This window comes from Pipra filicauda, unplaced genomic scaffold (assembly GCF_003945595.2).
Source record: "Pipra filicauda isolate LSUMZ 115617 unplaced genomic scaffold, ASM394559v2 scaffold128_size5466820_pilon, whole genome shotgun sequence".
In the NCBI taxonomy this organism is placed as follows: domain Eukaryota; kingdom Metazoa; phylum Chordata; class Aves; order Passeriformes; family Pipridae; genus Pipra; species Pipra filicauda.
In genome coordinates this window covers 3,669,269-3,688,088 of record NW_024103751.1, presented here as the reverse complement: position 1 = coordinate 3,688,088, position 18,820 = coordinate 3,669,269, and the positions used below count along the sequence as shown (strand labels likewise).

Here is an 18,820-nt window from a genome sequence, read left to right as displayed (position 1 = left end):
AGTAGTGATAAAGTCAGATCTCTGAGGAGGTATTACTTTGAAGCTAACACTTAAATATGTGCCTTTGAGGCTTTTTTCCCATTGTTTTCCCTTTAAAATGAAGCTTAAAAATACATTGGGGGTTCAATAATATCTATAAGTCTGCCTATAGATTTCTAAATCTCTGATATTTGCTTCTGTGTGTCTTTTAGTCCAAGACCATCTCTGGGGTAAACAGGTGCAACTCTCATTGCAGCCAGACACCCAAACCAGACATTTTGGGAGTGCATCCCCTGCAATTACATCCTTTCTTCTATTCCTGCAGCTCAGTGCCAGGTTCTCTTCTTCTCTGCTCCCCACAGTGATCCTCTTTGCTGGAGCAAGGAGCAGAACAGAAAGTGAGCTGTGACACCTTGCCTCAGCGCTTGGGTTGCTCACCTCCCACGTGGTTCCATGTTGACTGGTACTGTCATGTGCCTGACATGATGGTGTCCCATGTGGGGGGAAAAATGCATCTCAAAGGTCCCAAATAAGCTTTCTGAAAGTCTGGTAATACCTGTTTCTTCAGCAGAACCAGCTGAAGAGAACATGATATCAGGCCCAGCCAATACAGTGGGATGCCTGCAGCAGGAGAAGCTACTACCCAGCTATTACTTAGACTATTTTTACCCTTTTTCTTTCTTTTCCCACCCACTAAGCCTCAGCACCAATTTTATCCAGAATATGCTGAAGGAAAGGGACGAGAGGAGAGGAAGGGGAGGGAAGAACCATATAAAGTACGCAACCAATAAAGTATGATTGGTATGGCTGGCTGTTGGCCAGAATGCCACTCTGTCAATCATGAATCTACTAATCATGATTCTACTAAGGTCCTTTGAATGCAAAAAAAAAAAAAAGCAAACCGAGCTCTGTTTTTGCAGGAATTGTGTGCTGTGGTAGGATTTGCTGACAATGAAGACAGAATACACCAGAGAGAAATACATTTCCAACTGTGTCCACCAGGCTAAGCCCTCTTCTTCCCCAATAAAGATTAAAGGATATTTTAAAAGAAGTGAAGAAGAAAATAATGTTTTTAGGGTGAATTAAATTTATGGAGACATACAGTGATTTTCTGTTGGGTTGGTTAATGATCCTAAATAGTTCTGAGGCAAGATTAATGTCTATAATCTCTTGGCCCCAATGTTATTATGGATTATTATCATAAGCCAAATGAGGACAGGTTCACACAGCACCTTAGTCTAAGGATGGTCCTTTGACGCCAGTGGGTTTGGTACACTTCAGTGGGCTCAGGATGTTAGAAAGTGCCCTAGAAACCGTCTTTTGCAATGTAAATCCCTGAAGTTATTTGGATTAAAAGGAAACAATGACACAAATGTGAAAGGGAAGAATAATTGGTCAAATTATTCTTCTTCCTTTCTCTGCTACAGGTTTTCTGAAGGATTGGGCAAAACTCTTCACCAACTCTTGGAGTTCTCCCCTCCAAAATGAAGAAAGTAGTACTTGCCATCTGCAGAGTTGGGTTTTAAGAGAAGTAAGAGGAAAGTTCACAAAATGTGCTGAAATCCACAGGTGGCAGGGTTAGAAAAGTAATATTAGCTGCGGTCACCTTATTTGTTCTGCTCAAAGAATGATAAGGACCACATTTTCCAAGGGATCTCAATTCATCTTTCTGTTTGGACAGACACAGTTAAACAGCAAATCTCAATTGTATGCCTTTCCTCACTTGAATTCTGTCTTTGCTCTCAATGGAAGGAAAAGTCCTGCGAATACATTTGAATTTTGTAAGAGCAGCTTGCAACTTCTGCAGCATCCAGATGCCAGCACGGGGGTGCAGAGGGGAAGCGCGGGCGGGGAGCGCTGCTCCATGCCCCTACTGAGCCCCATGAAGAGAAAGGGTTTGCTTTTCTCCCTTTTCCTCCAGAGGGAGGAATCCCGGGGGCGGGCTGGGAAAGGAATCCTGATCACTGCTGGAACGGAGAGGGGGAGGATGATCATTCATTCACCACTCTCTAGGCAGGGTTAGCACTCGCCTATTCCTTAACCCATTGAGCCACGTGCGTTTCTTCTGTCTGCTGACCCAGACGGATTCTTTTCTCCTCGGTCCTGGTGTCAACTGGAAGTAATGTGATATTGAAAACTACAACTGGAATGATCTCCGCTGCATCAGGCTTATGCATCCCACTCCTCAGCCCCACTATCCCTTCTGTCCCTGCAGTACCCTGCAGGTTTGTTCTGCGTAGCCTGGAAATATTCATTATATTTCACATGAATAGGTAATATCCATGAGTAAGATGCCCTTCGCGTGATGCTCAACACATTTAACATAACTCTCAATGTAATTCTAGTATCAATCCAGCTGACCCGTCAGAGATATCTATCAACAATCCTGGATTAGAGCTCTGCAAAGTCAATGTGAATTTCTGAATCTCATTTTCTTAAGAAAAAAAGGCTTGCATGGTCATGCTGGTGTTGCACATACTGTGGGCATGTGGGTGTGAAAGACAGAGATACTATTGCTCCTCTACATCACCTTCCCCCTAAACTCATTAGCACTTTTAGCTTAACCCAACAGAAGCCCACAGTGTTCAAAAGCCATCTTTCTTCCTAAATGTTTCATGCAGAGAAGCAAATGGTAGAAGAGGCATATCTTTCCAGTGCCCTATCTGAGAAGACAGCTACAGGCTGCTCATACCTGCCAAGAGATGCCAGAGAAGGTACCCCAACCCCCACATACAGTCTGCTCATTCTTTGAGCCCTACTAGACACCAGAGGATCCAGCCAGAAAACACAGTGCAAAAGAAAATCAATTTTTGTAAATCTCAGTGCTAACAGAGTAACTTATTAGCTTTGCTTGCAGCAAACACCTCTTCTAAAAACCTTTTCTGGAAAAAAAAAAAAAACCACACATTTTTTGAGAGCGACTCTGTCTTGCTACATCTGTTTTGGGACAAACTGGAGCAGGGGTACCACCCTTTTCTGATTCTATTTATATAGTTGCAACATTAATTGATGTTTATTGGCAAGACATCAGATTTCTCCCTATCTTGCTACTTTTCTCTGAATCAAAATTCCAACCAATGATTTTGCTTTAAATAAAATGCAATCACAGGTTAGTAGAATTGATTTGTGGATAAGATTGCTTGACTTGGGGAAAAGGTGTGGAGATATTTTCCTATGAATCAATTTCTTGGAAAAAAAATTAAAAAAGTGAGCAGCTGAACAAAATCTGAGGTCCAGGGAAAGTTCTATAGCAGCTGTAAACTGAATGGATAGACACAAGTGATAAGTCATTATATAGCCGCCAAAGTAAGTTATTGAAGTCAGTAACTTACAGTAGCCTGTAGAACTGAGGGATGCATGCAGAAGAGCAGAATCATGACCTCTCCAGATATTTTCATGTCAGCAACATCCTGCTACTCTGTTGGGCTTTTTATGTTTTGCAGCAGAAAATCCAGTAACAACTTTTTGTGTTTGGTGTTGATAGATGCTGTCTCCATGCACAAGAGGTGGCATTTAAAGGTTGTAGCACAAAAAGATGTTGGTGAAGGGAATGTTTTGATTAGTCAATATCTGTGCATTATCCTCTTACACTAGTAGTTGTTAGTTTAGGGTTCACAGGATCCTTTAACTCAGAATCAGTGTGTTGCCTTTTGAACCACTTAGTCTGAAATCTGATCTGCACTGCCATTTATACCGTCAGCAGCAGCAGTGAACTTGGCCCACTGTGTTTATTGTTTCACCTCTCCATTATGGCTTTGAGACATACATATTCCTACTAACATCACAAAGACCTCTGTATGAGTCTTGATATTTTATGAGTTTGCTGACATCAAGGTCACAACTAGGATCTTCAGCATCCAGTATGCATTTTGGGATCTACAGTTGAAAGAAATTTGCAAGATGTCAGTAAGAATAGTATGCTGTGCTGTCTACCAGCAAGCAGATTATTAACCAAATTCAGCTTCAGCAGGAAGCCAGAATGGTCAGGAACTCAACTGAATTCAGTGGAATAACTGGAATGGATGCCATTGCAACAAACATGAAATCTGGTCCTATGACTTTCTGTATTCTACCCTGTTTAAACTTTAATTCAAAACTAATAGTTGTACAAGTCATGATTTTGGTTAAGAAATGTTTGAACTCCTCCATTCTACTGACAAATTGTTAAATTGGATTTATGCACTGATCTTGAAATGGATCATTTGGTTAGTGGTGGATTTGTCAAGAAAATAACTGATTAATGTGCCAACTGGATCAGAAAGGATTTTTATATATTTTTCTTTGATAATCTTAGAGGGAGACGCTCAGGTACATGTCAAAATGCATCTTTTGCTTTCTTTCTGCTTTATTTATAAGACTGTCTGTAAGGTATAATCTCCTTACTGGAGTAAGGATTTACAGTATATTTTTCTTTCTATATTTTGATTTGCTGTTTCATCTAATCACATAAAATTAACCATGGATATCCAAATGGTCAGGGAGGCCTGCCTGACTTAGGGGGCCACAGGAGGCAGGGCATGCTGGTGAAGCAGCATGCATCATCCCAACAGTGGCTCAACTCGTAGGATGAATGTGGTTCCTCCTGCTGCCAGCAGGGCCAAGGAGCTGGGAGGTCAAGTCAATGATGTTGGTGGCTCATTTCATCTTCATGTTATACTTGTATTTCTATGTTTCCAGAACTAAATAAGGGAAAATAAATCAAAACCAAATTTCAATTTTGTTACATAAAATATAGTTAGATGTCAGTGCACTCAAACTCTTTGACAGTGTCACTTTTAGAAAGCAAAAGTCTAGCTAGCCTTCAAATCCTATTCAGTTGTTTCACGTTGATGAAGAGCTCTTTTTATTATGTAGCAAAACTCATTTTTAAAACTTCTGCAGAAGTTTTTGCTGCCTTTTTTGTCACCTTTTAGCTATTTGCATATCCCATCTCTCTTCTCTGGCTGTCCCTTAGCTGATTATTTCAACTTCCTTTGGTCGGATTCACCCTATAGTCTGACGCTGCAACAATCTAAGCAGACATGTAATTTGCTATACTGGAGTCACTCTCAGAGCTAATGAGAATAAATTAAGTTCATGCAAAAGCTTTACATGATCCAGATCCAAAATACCCCCCCCCTAAGTGCAATCAATGCCTCTTTGAGTGTTTGATCCCTTTATTTCAACAGGGGTAAGCCCACAGCTTGTTTGTGATTATGTTTTATCTGTTTTGAATTGTGCCACTATTATTCAGTTATCGAAGTAAGTTACCATTGTCTCCTAATCATCTTGAATTATAACCTTCTCTCTTTTACCTCGCATCCCTAAGACCTTGGAAAAGAACTGAGAGGTGGGTTGAAGGGAAAGATGATCATATGTCTGACCATCTAGTCCCAAAAAATTTCCCTAAAGTCCACTTTGATTTCCATAATACTGAGGTTGCATCGGTTTGAATTTTTTATAATTTATTAGTCTTCAGAGTGTGGCAATGTGACTGACCTATTGCTTTTTAATTATTTTGGTTGCTTTTGATACTATTAATCATGACATTTTGCTGATCCAGCTACATTCATCTTTTAGTTTTGGCTCTGCAATCATTCAACGTCTCTGTCCATCTCTGTCAACAGAAAGTCAGCCTCTTCTTAAAAGATCACTTTGTCTGATAGTGTCTGTTAGAAAAGATGATTAAGTCCTCACCTCCAGCTTGTAGGTATGAATTTGGGTTAGATTTTTGTCTCTTCTGGCAGTGTGTAGACTTCTGGCTCCAATAAAACAGTAATATCCTAGGGTTGTTTTAATCTTGGTTTAACATGAAAAGGAACACATAACAATTTCAATAAAGGCATGTCAGCAAGACAAGCTTTTATTAGCAGTCCTGTGCCTATTACAAAAGCTAATTATCTTTCTTCCATTTACTGACTGGAGGGGGAGACTTTCAAAAGAAGTCAGGTTCCCCTGTTACTCCTGGAAACCCCCAAGAGATCAGTGCCCACTTACTCCCTGTTGTCTGTCGTTATCTGCAGACAAGGTTGCGCTCCTGTTGTGCCTGGTTCAAAGATTTATATTAGCCCCTCCTACAGATACCTGTAAAACTCAATACACTTTACACAGGACCTTATCAACCAAGTGTAAAAAAGACAAGAGCTGGAAAAAAATGGGCTATTAACCAGTGAGGTAGAGTGCTGGTGAGGTCGAACAAGCTGTTAAAAATCACTCCTGTTTCCATAGCTAAACACTGAAAATGAAACCTAGAACATGATGCTTCCCTCTGGGACTGTGTGGGTGAGTCTGAGTTCATGAGGCATCTCCTCCTCTCTGGTTCACACAGGACTAGCATCTGGTCATAAAACCTGGACCAAGTTTCAGTTAGCATTTGCTATGTGTTCGTTTATAATCATAGAACCATTTAGGCTGGAAAAGACCAAAGACCAAAAATTAAATATAAAACTTGTCCTTTCAGATTGCATGGCTTTACAATCTAATAAAAGAAGGAAAATATTTGAAAGAGGAAGAGCGGGAAAACCTTATGGATCAATACAAGAAGCCCGAGAAAACACACATCTCTACAAAGCCTTTGGGGTAGGACTTACCAAAAAGCAACGCTGCTGCTCAAGTAGTAGTAGATAAGTGGAATCACATCCTAAAAGTGCATATATTTTCTGCCAGGAGAAGCAGGCAATAAGTACCATCTCAGAGGAAAATGGGTTCCTTTGCAGACACCAAAGGGAGAGATGACAGGAAGGTGCCATTGTCAGCTCTTGATTCAGGCTTTGAAGAAGCAATGTCTGGGGCAGAGAACAGCTCTTGGGGGAAACAAACATTCCCTGATTGCCTTTTCTTGTTCTTGGGCAGGACCCCTTTGGCCACTGAAATACTTGCATTCCCCCAGTACAGTGTGGGTAGTGCCGTGCATTGGGTATCCCTGCTCTGCGCTGCCCTGCTCCACAGGGCTCTGAGCTTGCCTGGCAGAGTGAACACAAGTTCAGCCTTTGCCTATTTTCTGTAAACTGCTGATTAACATCTTTTATAATAATTTTTAAAGTAATATTCAAAATGCTGGGTTTTAATCTGGTGGAAACTTCTGACTTACTCTTTTTTGAAGCACATTCATTCAGCCCTAAATACACTCTTTTTAAAGCTGAACAATTTTTCAGAAACACCACAGTTTCTTCCTTCCCCTGCAGATGATGCCCAAAACCTGGCTGAGCCATGTACCTGCATCATGTAAAAGCTGTGACAGGACAATTAGAAAAAAAAATAAAAATCACAAGCAACCAAAAAAAAAAAAAAACCACACCAAAACATCTCAGACATAAAACACCCTTAAGCAGTTTTATGCATTGACAATATTAATGACTGTATTATGTCTAAATCCTAATTCCTTTAAGAAAATCAGTGTCTCAAACTGATTTTCTGTGGAGCTTCTGATAGTGGTGGAGTAGATTTTGAATTTTCTTTCTCCTAAATGTTCTTCCCTGTCCTTATACCACTACATTTCATCACTGCCAGCTCCATGTGCCTGCCGTTCTGCTGGGACAAAGCACATTAAAACGAACCCTCAAATTTAACAACTGTGGAAGGAAAGCAAGACATGAATGATGTCTGACATGGTTAGAGCACTGATGTCATTATTTAACAGTGGAGAATTAGTGAAGTTATGGATAAATCATTATGAAGTATGTTTTGAACCATTTTCCATTTATATATGGTGATTGCTTATAAAATATCAGAAATCTTTACTTGCTGCAATCTTTACTTGCAAAGCCATCCCCACACTACAGAATACCATTATAGTTTCATCTGAATTAAAAGTTGATGAGCAGTCAAGTGTAGAAAACAGGAATGCATTATATCCCACTTAGCCAAAAAGCACAAAATACCAAATTTTGTCTTATGCATGTTCCTAGTCTAACTGGATCAAGACTTAAGCTGCTACAAATGAAAAACTATCACATTTCATCACTACTTAATGAACTCCAAACTGTTGCATTGGTTTTGCTTCCAGTCCCTGCACAGAATCACATGGACCTCTATACATGGACAGATGACAGTACATAGTCCCAAGCATTTATTTTGTCTTTTATCCTTCTGTCTAAGATAAAAATATATTGAAGACACCAATCTTTCACAAAGACATTGGTTCCTTTTTGCTTGGTTTATAGTAAAAGAATCTGCTCTAAATCAGGGAATTGCCTATGGAAATTATAACCTATAGAACATAATACTGTTAACTGAGTATTGTAAACTTCTCAGATAATCATGCATCCAAGAAAAATTGAAAGGAGGAGTGGAAAACAAGAGGGAGCAGTGTTAATGACAACACCAAGGCAGTAAAGCACAGGAGGGAAGAAGCACCAAGAAACTGCTCTGTGCTATGCCATCATTACCAGCTCTAAAACAGTTTGCCAATCTGAGGCTCACAAAAAAATTTCTAGCACTTGGCCCACATAGTTCTTTCCACAAATCTGTATGAGCTTACCTGGCATTTTTCAAAACCATTTTTAAAGGAGAGATATTTATAAGTTTTCTTATATCTACTCTCAGAAGGTTAGGGCAGCACACAAATTCTCAGTTTCTTAGTGACAAGTCCTTTTTATTATCAAGATTTCAAACTACGAAAAGATTTGACTGAATGCTAAAATCACACTATAATCTTGCCAGATCTGTATAAACACTCTTCTCCTGTTGGACTGTTTTCTTCTAAAAAATCTTTCTGCAGTAGTTCTTTTTTGATTGTGAACGCACACACACGCATTCTCTCAGAAACAACTAAATCTGAATCTATTCACAACAGCTGAATGTTAGCTGTTAATGTTAATACAGAAGAAGAAAGAAAAAACTATTGAAGATGCTACTGCTAGGTTCCTTGCAGGTCTTTTGGTTTACAGGAATTCATAGAAGATGCAAACTATTCCAGATCTGATTGAAATACAAAGGTTTCATTAAAATCCAAGGAGAAAAAAAAGCAGTCCCTATCAAGCCCATGGGAATTTTCCTATTGGCTGTGCTGTGCCAGGACTTCAAATGGGTATTTAACCTGGCAAAGAAATGAGTAGAGACGATTGCAGGATTTCCTCTCGTTTGAACGTTCTCATTAGATGAGGCCTCGGTGACCTCTGGGTTGATGGGTTGTTCCAATGTTTAATTGCTTTGACCTTCAGGGAGTTTCTTTTCATGTCCAACATAACCTTAGGTTTTTTTAGTTTAATGTGACAAATTACTTCATAAAAACAGCCCTGGATATTTTCATTAATTCTGGACAAATTGTGTTACACATAAAAGATGTCTTTTCCACAGATGCTGTAACCATGCCAAATAGTATCGTAATTGTTCCTTTTTAGCTACTTTGGTATATGTCGGTACATATTTAGAGTAATTGGTGTGATTTACGAGAGTATATAAACAATGATGTAATTCTAAGAAGGGTAAGACCACAAAAAAAACCACAGTTTTGACCCCCTACTCAGTAAGCCAAGCCTTCCCAAGGGCCACATTTTTTGAAAATTATTCACTTTTCTCCTGAGATGGGAGCACAACCCCTTCCACATTGCCACTGCAACACTGGCAGGGCCACAGAAGAAGCCATGGTGGTGATGCAGAAAAGGTATTGGTTGTCTCCAAACCATTCCTGTCCAGCTGGGAGCAGCTACTTCCATCTCTGAGAACCTGCAGAGCGGTCCAGCTACTCCAAAGCTCTGGACTGGCTGCTTTTCACACAAGTCAGGTGTCAGCTTCCCTAGGCACCCTTGGGCCAAGCATGTCAATAAAAGCATTTCAGAGTCTAAGCACACAAGCCTTTGGATGGTTTTCTCGATTTTCCCCTGTAAATAAAGAGTGTGGAGCTGCATGTGAGACTGCTGGGTACCACGCAACAGTCTTCCACTGCCTCCACTGGGCTGACACCCGTATGGAGGGAGAAGGACCTGTCCCCCCATGGTAAATCCAATATAGTCAAATTTCCACCTGCCACAGACTAGTCTCTTCATTGACACAAAGTGTGCTTATGCCAGCCTGTCCATATGGAAATGAGACGGTTAGCTGCATGGTTTACACATGCAGATCCCCATTTGCAAATGTCACCTGTGAAAGACAGAGGCCACTCCAGAAAGTACAAAGCTCGGGATTGTTTAGGCAGAATGGAAAATGACACCCCGGCATTTACAATGGGATTTTTATTATCGATGTCACAGATATGATACTTGCTACTGACATGCTTGAATTAGAAGAGACAAAGTAAACTGTTAGAAAGAAGAGGCCATTGAACTAAATACAAGTGTAACCCGCGTGCTTATATTGCAGCGTTCGATTTCCTCTTAAGTCTCGGAAAGAAGGGGGAGACAGCAAAGGGGAGACCTGTGTTTCAGTTGAAATCTCTTGTGTCTACACAGGAGAGTAGGGCCTCTCCTGAAAGCAGACAAAGAGCCAGAAGCAGGCAGTTGCGAGAGGATTCGTTACAAGAGAGGAAGTTTGCATTTCCCACTCGCTTCCATCCCAATGCAGACCTCTGCAAAGATGCAAGTGGGGAAAAAGTCAAAAATACTGCAGTTGGAAACATACCTGAAGACTGAGCAGCTGATGACATGTCATGATCAAAGGCTACATTTTTTATGTCCTAAGCGTATCACTGCTGATACAGGTTTGGGATCTCCAGATTCACAAGCTAAGCAAATGGTTGTCTTATGTCTCAGAGCCTAAAACTGGCTGTAAGAACCGGGAGGCTTGTTTTCCTTCGAGAGGTTTGGATGGCAGCTGGGCTGAAAAACCATGCAGTCCAGGTGCTACTCACATGCCCATTTGCTTTTAGTATGTGTTGGAAAGACAAAGTAACTGGTGCCATGTGGTGAAAATGGAAGACGTTTCTGAACAAAGAAAGTTGTACCCAAAGAGGAGAAGTGTCACTGGTCCCTCTAAGCTTTTTAGCAACTGCTTATAATAGCAATAAAGTTGGGGATGAGTAAGTTTCATCTCTACAGGTTCTTCTTTCTTTTAAAGAAATAAAAGTATTTTAAAAACTTTTCTAGTACTGATTGCAGAAGACTTTCTGTTAAGTGCTTCATTCACCAAGAAGTTTGGCCCCTGAGGGCTTTTAGCATCATAGCTCAAAGAATTGAATCTATGACAGACAGACACAGATAGATTATGTTTCAGAAGGCCAAAAATCTGGTCCCTCCTTCTGCAAAGCTTTGAACAACTGAAAGAGTACAGCTGAATTATCCATACTAAAACCTCAGTGTCTCCATCCCACTCAAAGAGCCTCTCTAAACCCTGTGCTGTCAGGAATAAGAAAGAACAGCAAAATAAGCCACTGTGTGATTCAAATATTCCTAAGTGGTCACTGAAACACCCTCCTCTTGGCCACAAGACCGCATTCTTCAACTCTGTTTGCTGCACTATGAAACACATGAGGTCATTTTTAGCACAAGCCTTATGAATAGAGACTGGAATTTTCTACAAGGTCTTCTTTTCTTATCCCCCATTTCCCCCCCTTTAAAAACAACTCCCAGTCCGCCAGTACAAGAAGGTTTACTGTCTGGGAATTCCCTGCCCACGATACCTATAGCCTTAGAGGGGACTTGGTGGCCCCTGCCGGGTCTGCAGAGCAATTTGCCGGCTTACCTGGAAGCAACCTGATCTCCTTCTCCTACCACCCTGCCTGGTATCATCTAGCAACAGTGAGAGGTTAAGAAACATCAGGAATAACAGATTCGATTTTCCTCTATAGCCAAAGTTTTATGTTAAGGAGGAGAAGTGAATGATACATTGCAGGTATTTATAGCAATTAGATGCTGCCTGCAAGAACATGAGCTTGTCAGGAGGAGCAGTGACTGAAAGGCATGCAGACAGCTACTTGATGAAGCAATGTTCACTTGGTGAAATCTGTGCTCTCAGCATTTTTAAACAAAAATCAGCTCCCTTTGGGTGAAACCTTTAGCCGTCAGTACAAAAGGGGAACTGTGCAGGACTTTACACAGGCATCTTCCAGTGCTTTGTATTTGAAACCTAGAGCTACCATTTTGTATCATTTTGAGCCTAGATTCAGGAGCCTTATTACTTCTCTGAGTGGAAAAATAATCTATCCTTGAACGACTGCTTCTACTATTTTGCCTTTTGCAGGATTATGCAGTGTATGCCAAACACAGTATAAATGAGCAGACCATAAACGAATTATTGACCAGCCTACTGACAGTGCCTAGTCATGCAGAGTAGAGTCCAAACACTTCTCACACTCCAGTAAGGAAGAGGGAGGGAGTCTTTTAGGCTTCCAGGGGCACTCTGGCACACCTGAGGTACATCTCAGTCAATACGAAACCACAAAACTTACTCCTTGTATTTAATATCACTTCCACTAAAATATTACGAATGAAAAAATACTTTAGGTTGAAAATTATTAGAGTTGACTCTACATTTTTTAATGAATAAACCAATTCTTAATTATTCAAATTATGTACACTTACTAAAATTTAGATTTTTCTGACAATATTGCGTAGGAAAACACTAGCTTGAAATAAATAAAAAATAGAAGCTTTAGACCCACTCCTGAAATCCTTTCTGAGACACAGGTGGCAGCAGAAGGCTAGGGCTACTTTTCAAAATGCAAACAGCACTTGCTATTCTGTGTTTCACTCTTCCAGTAACTCCCCAATTTGAAGTCCTGCTGGAGCAAGAAGGAAGCCTTAGCTAGAGAGCATGCCTCAGCTGGGATACATTTTGCAAGTTTTGCATACCATTATGAGGACTGAAATTGAGCCCTCCTGCAGCAGCATAGAACAGGGAACTCCAGTGTAGGGAAAAAAAACACATTTAGATTCACCCGGATTATATCCTTTGATCAAAAGCTGCCCGTCGTGCTTATGAGAATCTCATGTAAATATCTGCAAAGTTACTCCTTTATCTGCTTTCACATTCCTTTCCAGAGTAGCCTTTGCCATGTTATCTACAAGAACTGTGGTTTCTTGGGCTGCTGAAATCATGCTTCATATTGCTGAATATTAGTATCTCGTTATCTTTTTTCTTGATAGGGATGTATCTACCCCTTGTTTCAGAGGCCGTGACCGTATTTTATCCTTTACTTATGCAATACCTATAAAAATGGGGTCCTGCTGCATAACTGGTCTCCAATCTGCCATGATAATGAAAAGTATTCTTTTTATTGCCATTGTGTTTTACTTAGCTCCATCTTCAAAGAGCACACTGCCAAGGTTGGTCCAAAGTTTAAATCTCACAAAAGCAGACTTTTACAAACATATGTCTAAATGGAACATTGCCATTGATTTTTTTAATTGCAAGTGAAAACAGTCGTATTTGATGAAATAACCATTCCCCTGAACTTTCCGCCCTAAACCTGAAAACCCAAAAGTGAAAGTGACTCAAACACAGGCAAACCTGACTTCATTGATTTCTATTGTCCACGGTGAGAAAATACAACCAGTAAACAAAGTGGAAAGAGTGACAAGTAAATTGGATTTTTAAAAATTCTTTCACTCTTAATAATGTTAAGGTGGGATTTGTAACACAGGTAAAGGCATTTGTTTGTTTGCAAGGTAGGAGCGGTAATGTGATGGTGTCCCTTTAAATACCTTCCCATTGTAATTTATTTACTCCGGGGATGATGGCATGAAGTTCACACTGGAAATGCTCATAGCTCCTGAGGAAGTTAAATTTGCCACAAGCTTCACAGCCTTCTTCACAGAGAGCTTTTGCTTTCAGATCATACCAAAGCAGGTCTCTTCCTCCTCATTTCTCCCTCTGTGAGAGATGGGACCCCAAACACTTCCCAAAGGGATGCTTGCAAACACAATGACTCTCCCACCAAGAGAGGAAAATGAAGATTCAGGCAGTTCAGGTGGGGCTCGACAGGATGCTCTTCTTTCACCATGTCAGGATTTCACATCCAAAGATGGAAGTCCAGAGGCTTTGGTGTCACAGCTCCCACAGAACACCTGGGTTACAGCACTTGGTGGGGAAATAGACTTTTCCTCTTCCCACAAGCGAAGGAAAACACTGACAGGTCTTGATAGTGATTTGGCCATCATTTTGCTCAGACCCAGCTTCTTTGGAAACCTGCTGAGTTTTGCTAAAGAGGAGTCCAAGAAAAAGCAGAGTAAGGATGTCAGGATCTGGCATGCTGTGGGAAGCCACATCAATGATTTAAGCAGATCAAAACTGCCATTGTGGGATACAAATTCCTGTACCAAACTGAAAGTCTGAATCCTGCACAAATTGTTTATATTGCATATTATCACATTAAATGATGTTTCTGTAAAAATGTGAGGCTTTTCAATGCCAGAATTGTTCATGTCATAAATGCTTGAATAAAGCAACAGCAAAAGTCTGTAAACAGAGGAAAGTGACTGCCTTTGCTTCCTCTCATCAGCATGTCTGTATAAAAATCTCCTTTCCTGTTTACTGTTTGTCCTGTTTTCAAGTGTAAAAATTCTAGCAAAAAAATACTGTGTAGCAGCTGGCCCATTTAAGGAGGTAATACATATTATTCAAGTGATTACACGAATGGCTAAAAGTGGTGCGTTATTCCCTATTTTCATTTGTACAACATCGCTTCAGCATGGTGATGAACTATGTCAACCAGGAACCTTAGCTGCCTTCTATTGGAGAAAGCCCCTCAAAGATCTTTGATGTGACAGCAAAACTGGGAAATATTACTGACTCACAGCCTTTAAGCAATCAAGAACTGATCAAAGCAGTGACTCAAGAATTCAAGGGAAAAATTACATGCTCAGGGAAATGAGGAAAGCTTATTACTGACTGATATTCAATAGAACGGGCAACCGAAAGTCTGATTTTGTGAAATATGCTTTTAATTGGTATTCACCGACATTGTATATTTCTTATGTAAAAAGCAGCTTTTAATTAAAAAAAAATTAATGGCTCAAAATTCCAGTCATGATAGTGTGGGGTGAAAACACTGTCTCATTTCAACTCTGTCCAACTGCAACGTAAAATACAAGGCAAGGAGGAAGCCAGAGGTCTTCAGGGTTCACCTCTGTAACCTCAGCCTGGGAGCCATCAGCCTTGTGCATATTTCTCCTCTGCCACAAAGTGAAGGGTTGGTGAGGGCATCCGAGCGTCATTCAGTGAAGTGCCTATACCTGCAAATTAGGCAGGGGCAAAGCCTGAGTGCTGATGTGTTGGGATGGTCATGCCCCAGGTCATTGTCCAGCTCTGTGGGCAGCAGCACACTCTCCACCCAGTGCCTCAGCGCAGCCTGGGAGATGAAGGCAAGAGAGCTAAAGGCACACTGGTTTTGGGGAGAATAAAGTGCAGCTCCCCTGAGCCACTCTGTGCCATGTGTCCCTGCCCATTGCACTCAGTACTGGCTTTGGCTTGGGGTTTGGTATGACGACATGCTTGCTTTCCAGGGAGTCTCAGATCCCTACAACATGGCCATTCAGGTAAGATGGTATGTGAAACAAAAGGCAAAGTGCTGTCCTCAAACACAGAAGTGCACCTGGGGAATCTCCTGTCAACTGTCCAAAGGCAATTAGGTTTGGACATCCAAAAACTTCAGGAAGGCTCTTACAACACACAATTATGTGTAGTTATTTTGCTGTGCTCTCTTTTGTTCTAGTCAGGTCAAATTGCCACATTTCCCAGGTCCCTACTATGACTGCGCCATCACTAGATTTGGGACACTGCCCAGGAGCCCACGTGTACAGGGGCGACTAGAGTCTGTCACCCAGCCTGAAGACTGCTGTCAAGGGGACATGTTATGTAGCTCCACGTAGCTGTGGCCGCTGAGCATTAGTGAAACAAGGTCATACTCCAGAGAAGTTTCCTTCACAGGCAGATTAGAGGTGGGATGGGGAAAATTTCTTTCACCTGATAAGCATTAGCAAATTTTTGCTTTTGCTGAAAACACCCATTTATTTGTTCAGTGAACCATTCCCTCACACTAGTTGCGTATAATTTCATGCACCTCAAAGACTAGCAACTAACTGGTTTTCTGATTGTCCATTGATTGGTTGTCAAGCATCTCTCTATATAATATACGTTGATTATGCCAATGATCATGTAAAAACTGAAGCTGCTTGTCTTAATGTTGGCTACTATTCCCACTAGATTTTATTTTTTAAAAGATCTCAAATGCTGCAAAATGAGAATTGTAGTTTTTTAGTGAATGCTGAGAGGATGATCCATGCTGACAGGAATTCACTTGCTATCTGCCACAGGTAGCCCAGCATTAAGGTATAAAGCTTCGGGGTACTGAAAGGATTTGATCTAATCTTATATTATAAGAAGTATCCAACATTGTACATTCTCTTTTCCAACACAGAAACTTATGTACAGCCTAAGGGCCCAATCCTGCTCCTCTTTATATCAGTTGGAGTTTTTGCCTTTTCTTCAGTAGCAGAGGGAGAGGGAGCAACTTTTATAACAGCAGTAATGATGGTTAGTCCTTCAGTCTTTCCATCTAAATAACTCCTTAATGGGAGAAGGCAGAAACAACTATGCTAGAAATGCTACCTGTGTAATTAGAGCTACCTGCCTCCCTGCTTTTTTTTCTGTCAGGTAACTTCTCTTCCTTTGGTCTTCCTTGCTAAAAATCTGAAGTTTGGTGCATTGACTGGAAATCTGGATTAAGAAAGGGACAGGCTCTTTCAGCAGAGGTCGAGATGTATGAACATCAAAAGATTCAGGGTTCTTCTATGAGTCATAAAAACAAACACATTAACTACACTAGAAGGACATAATCACAGCATGCAAATACTCTCAATACTAAACACTTGTAAGTAGAGGATAAATTGCACTTATTGAAACAAAACTTGAATACAGAAGCCGATGATTGAGACTTAAGGATGCTTTTCATTTTCTTTCCCATCTTGTTAGCCAGTAAAATGCTTTTATTGTATCCTATCATCACCATTCGTTGTAGCACATCAGACTTTAAACTAAGAAGATATGTTACAGATACTGTGCATAGCTGCGGAAACTGGGAAACATGAGGACTTAGCTGAATGCAGGTTTTCTCTGCCTGATCTTTTCTAATATAAACATTGGAGCACTCATATGACAAACCCTGGGACTGATTCCACAGTGTTCATGTTGGCAATCCTTTTCCTTACAAATAACACAAGTCCTTAGAAACTGGCTTCTGGCTACTTGCAAGAAGCACTCATCTCTTTTTCCATCACCTGGAACTACAGGACTGTGGTAAAAATATAGAATTAAAAGAAAATGTTGACCAAGACTAAGGACTGCATCAAGTGCTTTTAATAGCTTCAAACACAGAGAAAGAAATTATATGTATAGGCTTGGAGAAAACAATCCAAAAAAGTCTGTTTTCATATTATGTTACCCATTCCTGACTGGCTATAAGCAGCAGAGCCTGATCCTGCTAGGTCTTATTCATGTGGGTAATCCCTTTGACCCTAGTCATAAATACATTATTCTAGCTCAAGATAATCTCCAAGTATCAACCTGAACTGATGTCTGTGCTCTTGAACACAAATGTACATTTTCTATTTCTTCAATCTCAGAGCTGCAATGCTAAGCAGGCTGTCTTAACATAATATTTTGCTTAAAAAAATAAATAAAAATCCAAGCATATCCCACGAGGTCTGACTTCTAAAAAGAAAAAATCCAGGTGGCTCAGTTTGGAAAAAAAGTTTGGATTTGTTGTAGTTCTCTTTCTGTGTGCTTTTTTTCCCAAAGGCAGACATTCATACACATATAATTCCCTCTTCTTGTCACTGGGCTTCTGGGTCAGTGAACATTCCTTTGCTGTAGTGTTTTTCAGATGAAACTCCAAGAGAAACACTGTCCTCAATGATGGGTCGGATACAGAAGAGGAGGATGGGCAAATATTCTAAGATTGGCCTGGATTCTTGCCAGGAGCAGAAGAAAAGAGCCTTTGTGTTTGGACATCTGAAGGCCAGGCATAAACATGTTAGCCGATACTTAACACCCAAAGCCAGAGCCAAAACCGTTAGACACCCTGAATAATCCTCACTAGGCCTCCTTTGGGTTTCAACTGCCCATTACAATGGGGCAGCCTCCTCCAATTACCAAATGTGTTTCTTCTAAAAACATCCTTACAGGAACTCCCAAAATAGCAGCGATTAAAAGCAAACAGCCTGTAATTCATTGACATATGCAAACCTTTTAATGTTTTGCAGGAGACAAGTTGCAACTTTTTGTACCTACAAGACTATTTATGCATTTTTAATAATTACCCTTGTATATTATGTGATACAATTCCTTTAGGCATTTAGTTAAGAGAAGCAACAGAATTCACATTCAAAAGAAACTGTTAGTTTTGCTGCAAGAAGCGCAGCTAATTTATGTAGTGAATTTTTTATACATTTTTCCCCTGATTTCTCTTCCCTGCTGTCCTCTTCCCCCTTTCTTCTCCACTACATTAAGAAATTCCGATGTGCCTGCAGCAACATCCACTGGTGGGGAGTGTCTGCAGTGATGCCAGCCCTGACTTCCCAGCAGTGGAAGCCAGGAATGTGGGCTGCTTCAGCAGTACTCTCTGTCTTATAAGCCCCACTGGGAATCGCCTTACCCTGGGGTCCTCTCTAATCACATACCTTCTGTGAGCTGGCGGGTTCCCTTGTCGCCTGACAGACAGCAATCCCGATCCCATCAGTTCTGTACAGAAAACAGCACGAGGAAATCTTTCCTGCAGATCAAGAATAAAGATGCTTTCACAACCAATGTGATCCTGCAAGCTCTGACTTGTATTCAAGCTCAGATTCCCGGATTGCTTGCATTTTGGCTAACGCCTCAGCTCTGGTTTAGGATGAACTGATCAAAGCGCCAAGCAGGGAAACTCAGGCACAGGGCTGGGCATAGTATGCCTGCCGTTTTCACCACCAGCACGGGCACACAGAGTTTTGGG

General features: G+C 40.8%; 1 long non-coding RNA gene across 1 annotated transcript in view; it reads right to left on the bottom strand.

The window, feature by feature from the left end:
- Positions 1-18,597, bottom strand: part of LOC120325171 — a 30,260-nt gene extending 11,663 nt beyond the window's left edge. Inside the window, exon 1 of the long non-coding RNA XR_005567059.1 lies at positions 18,510-18,597. This is a non-coding gene — a long non-coding RNA (uncharacterized LOC120325171). The remainder of the gene's footprint in view (positions 1-18,509) is intronic.
- Between the last annotated feature and the right edge of the window lie 223 nt (positions 18,598-18,820).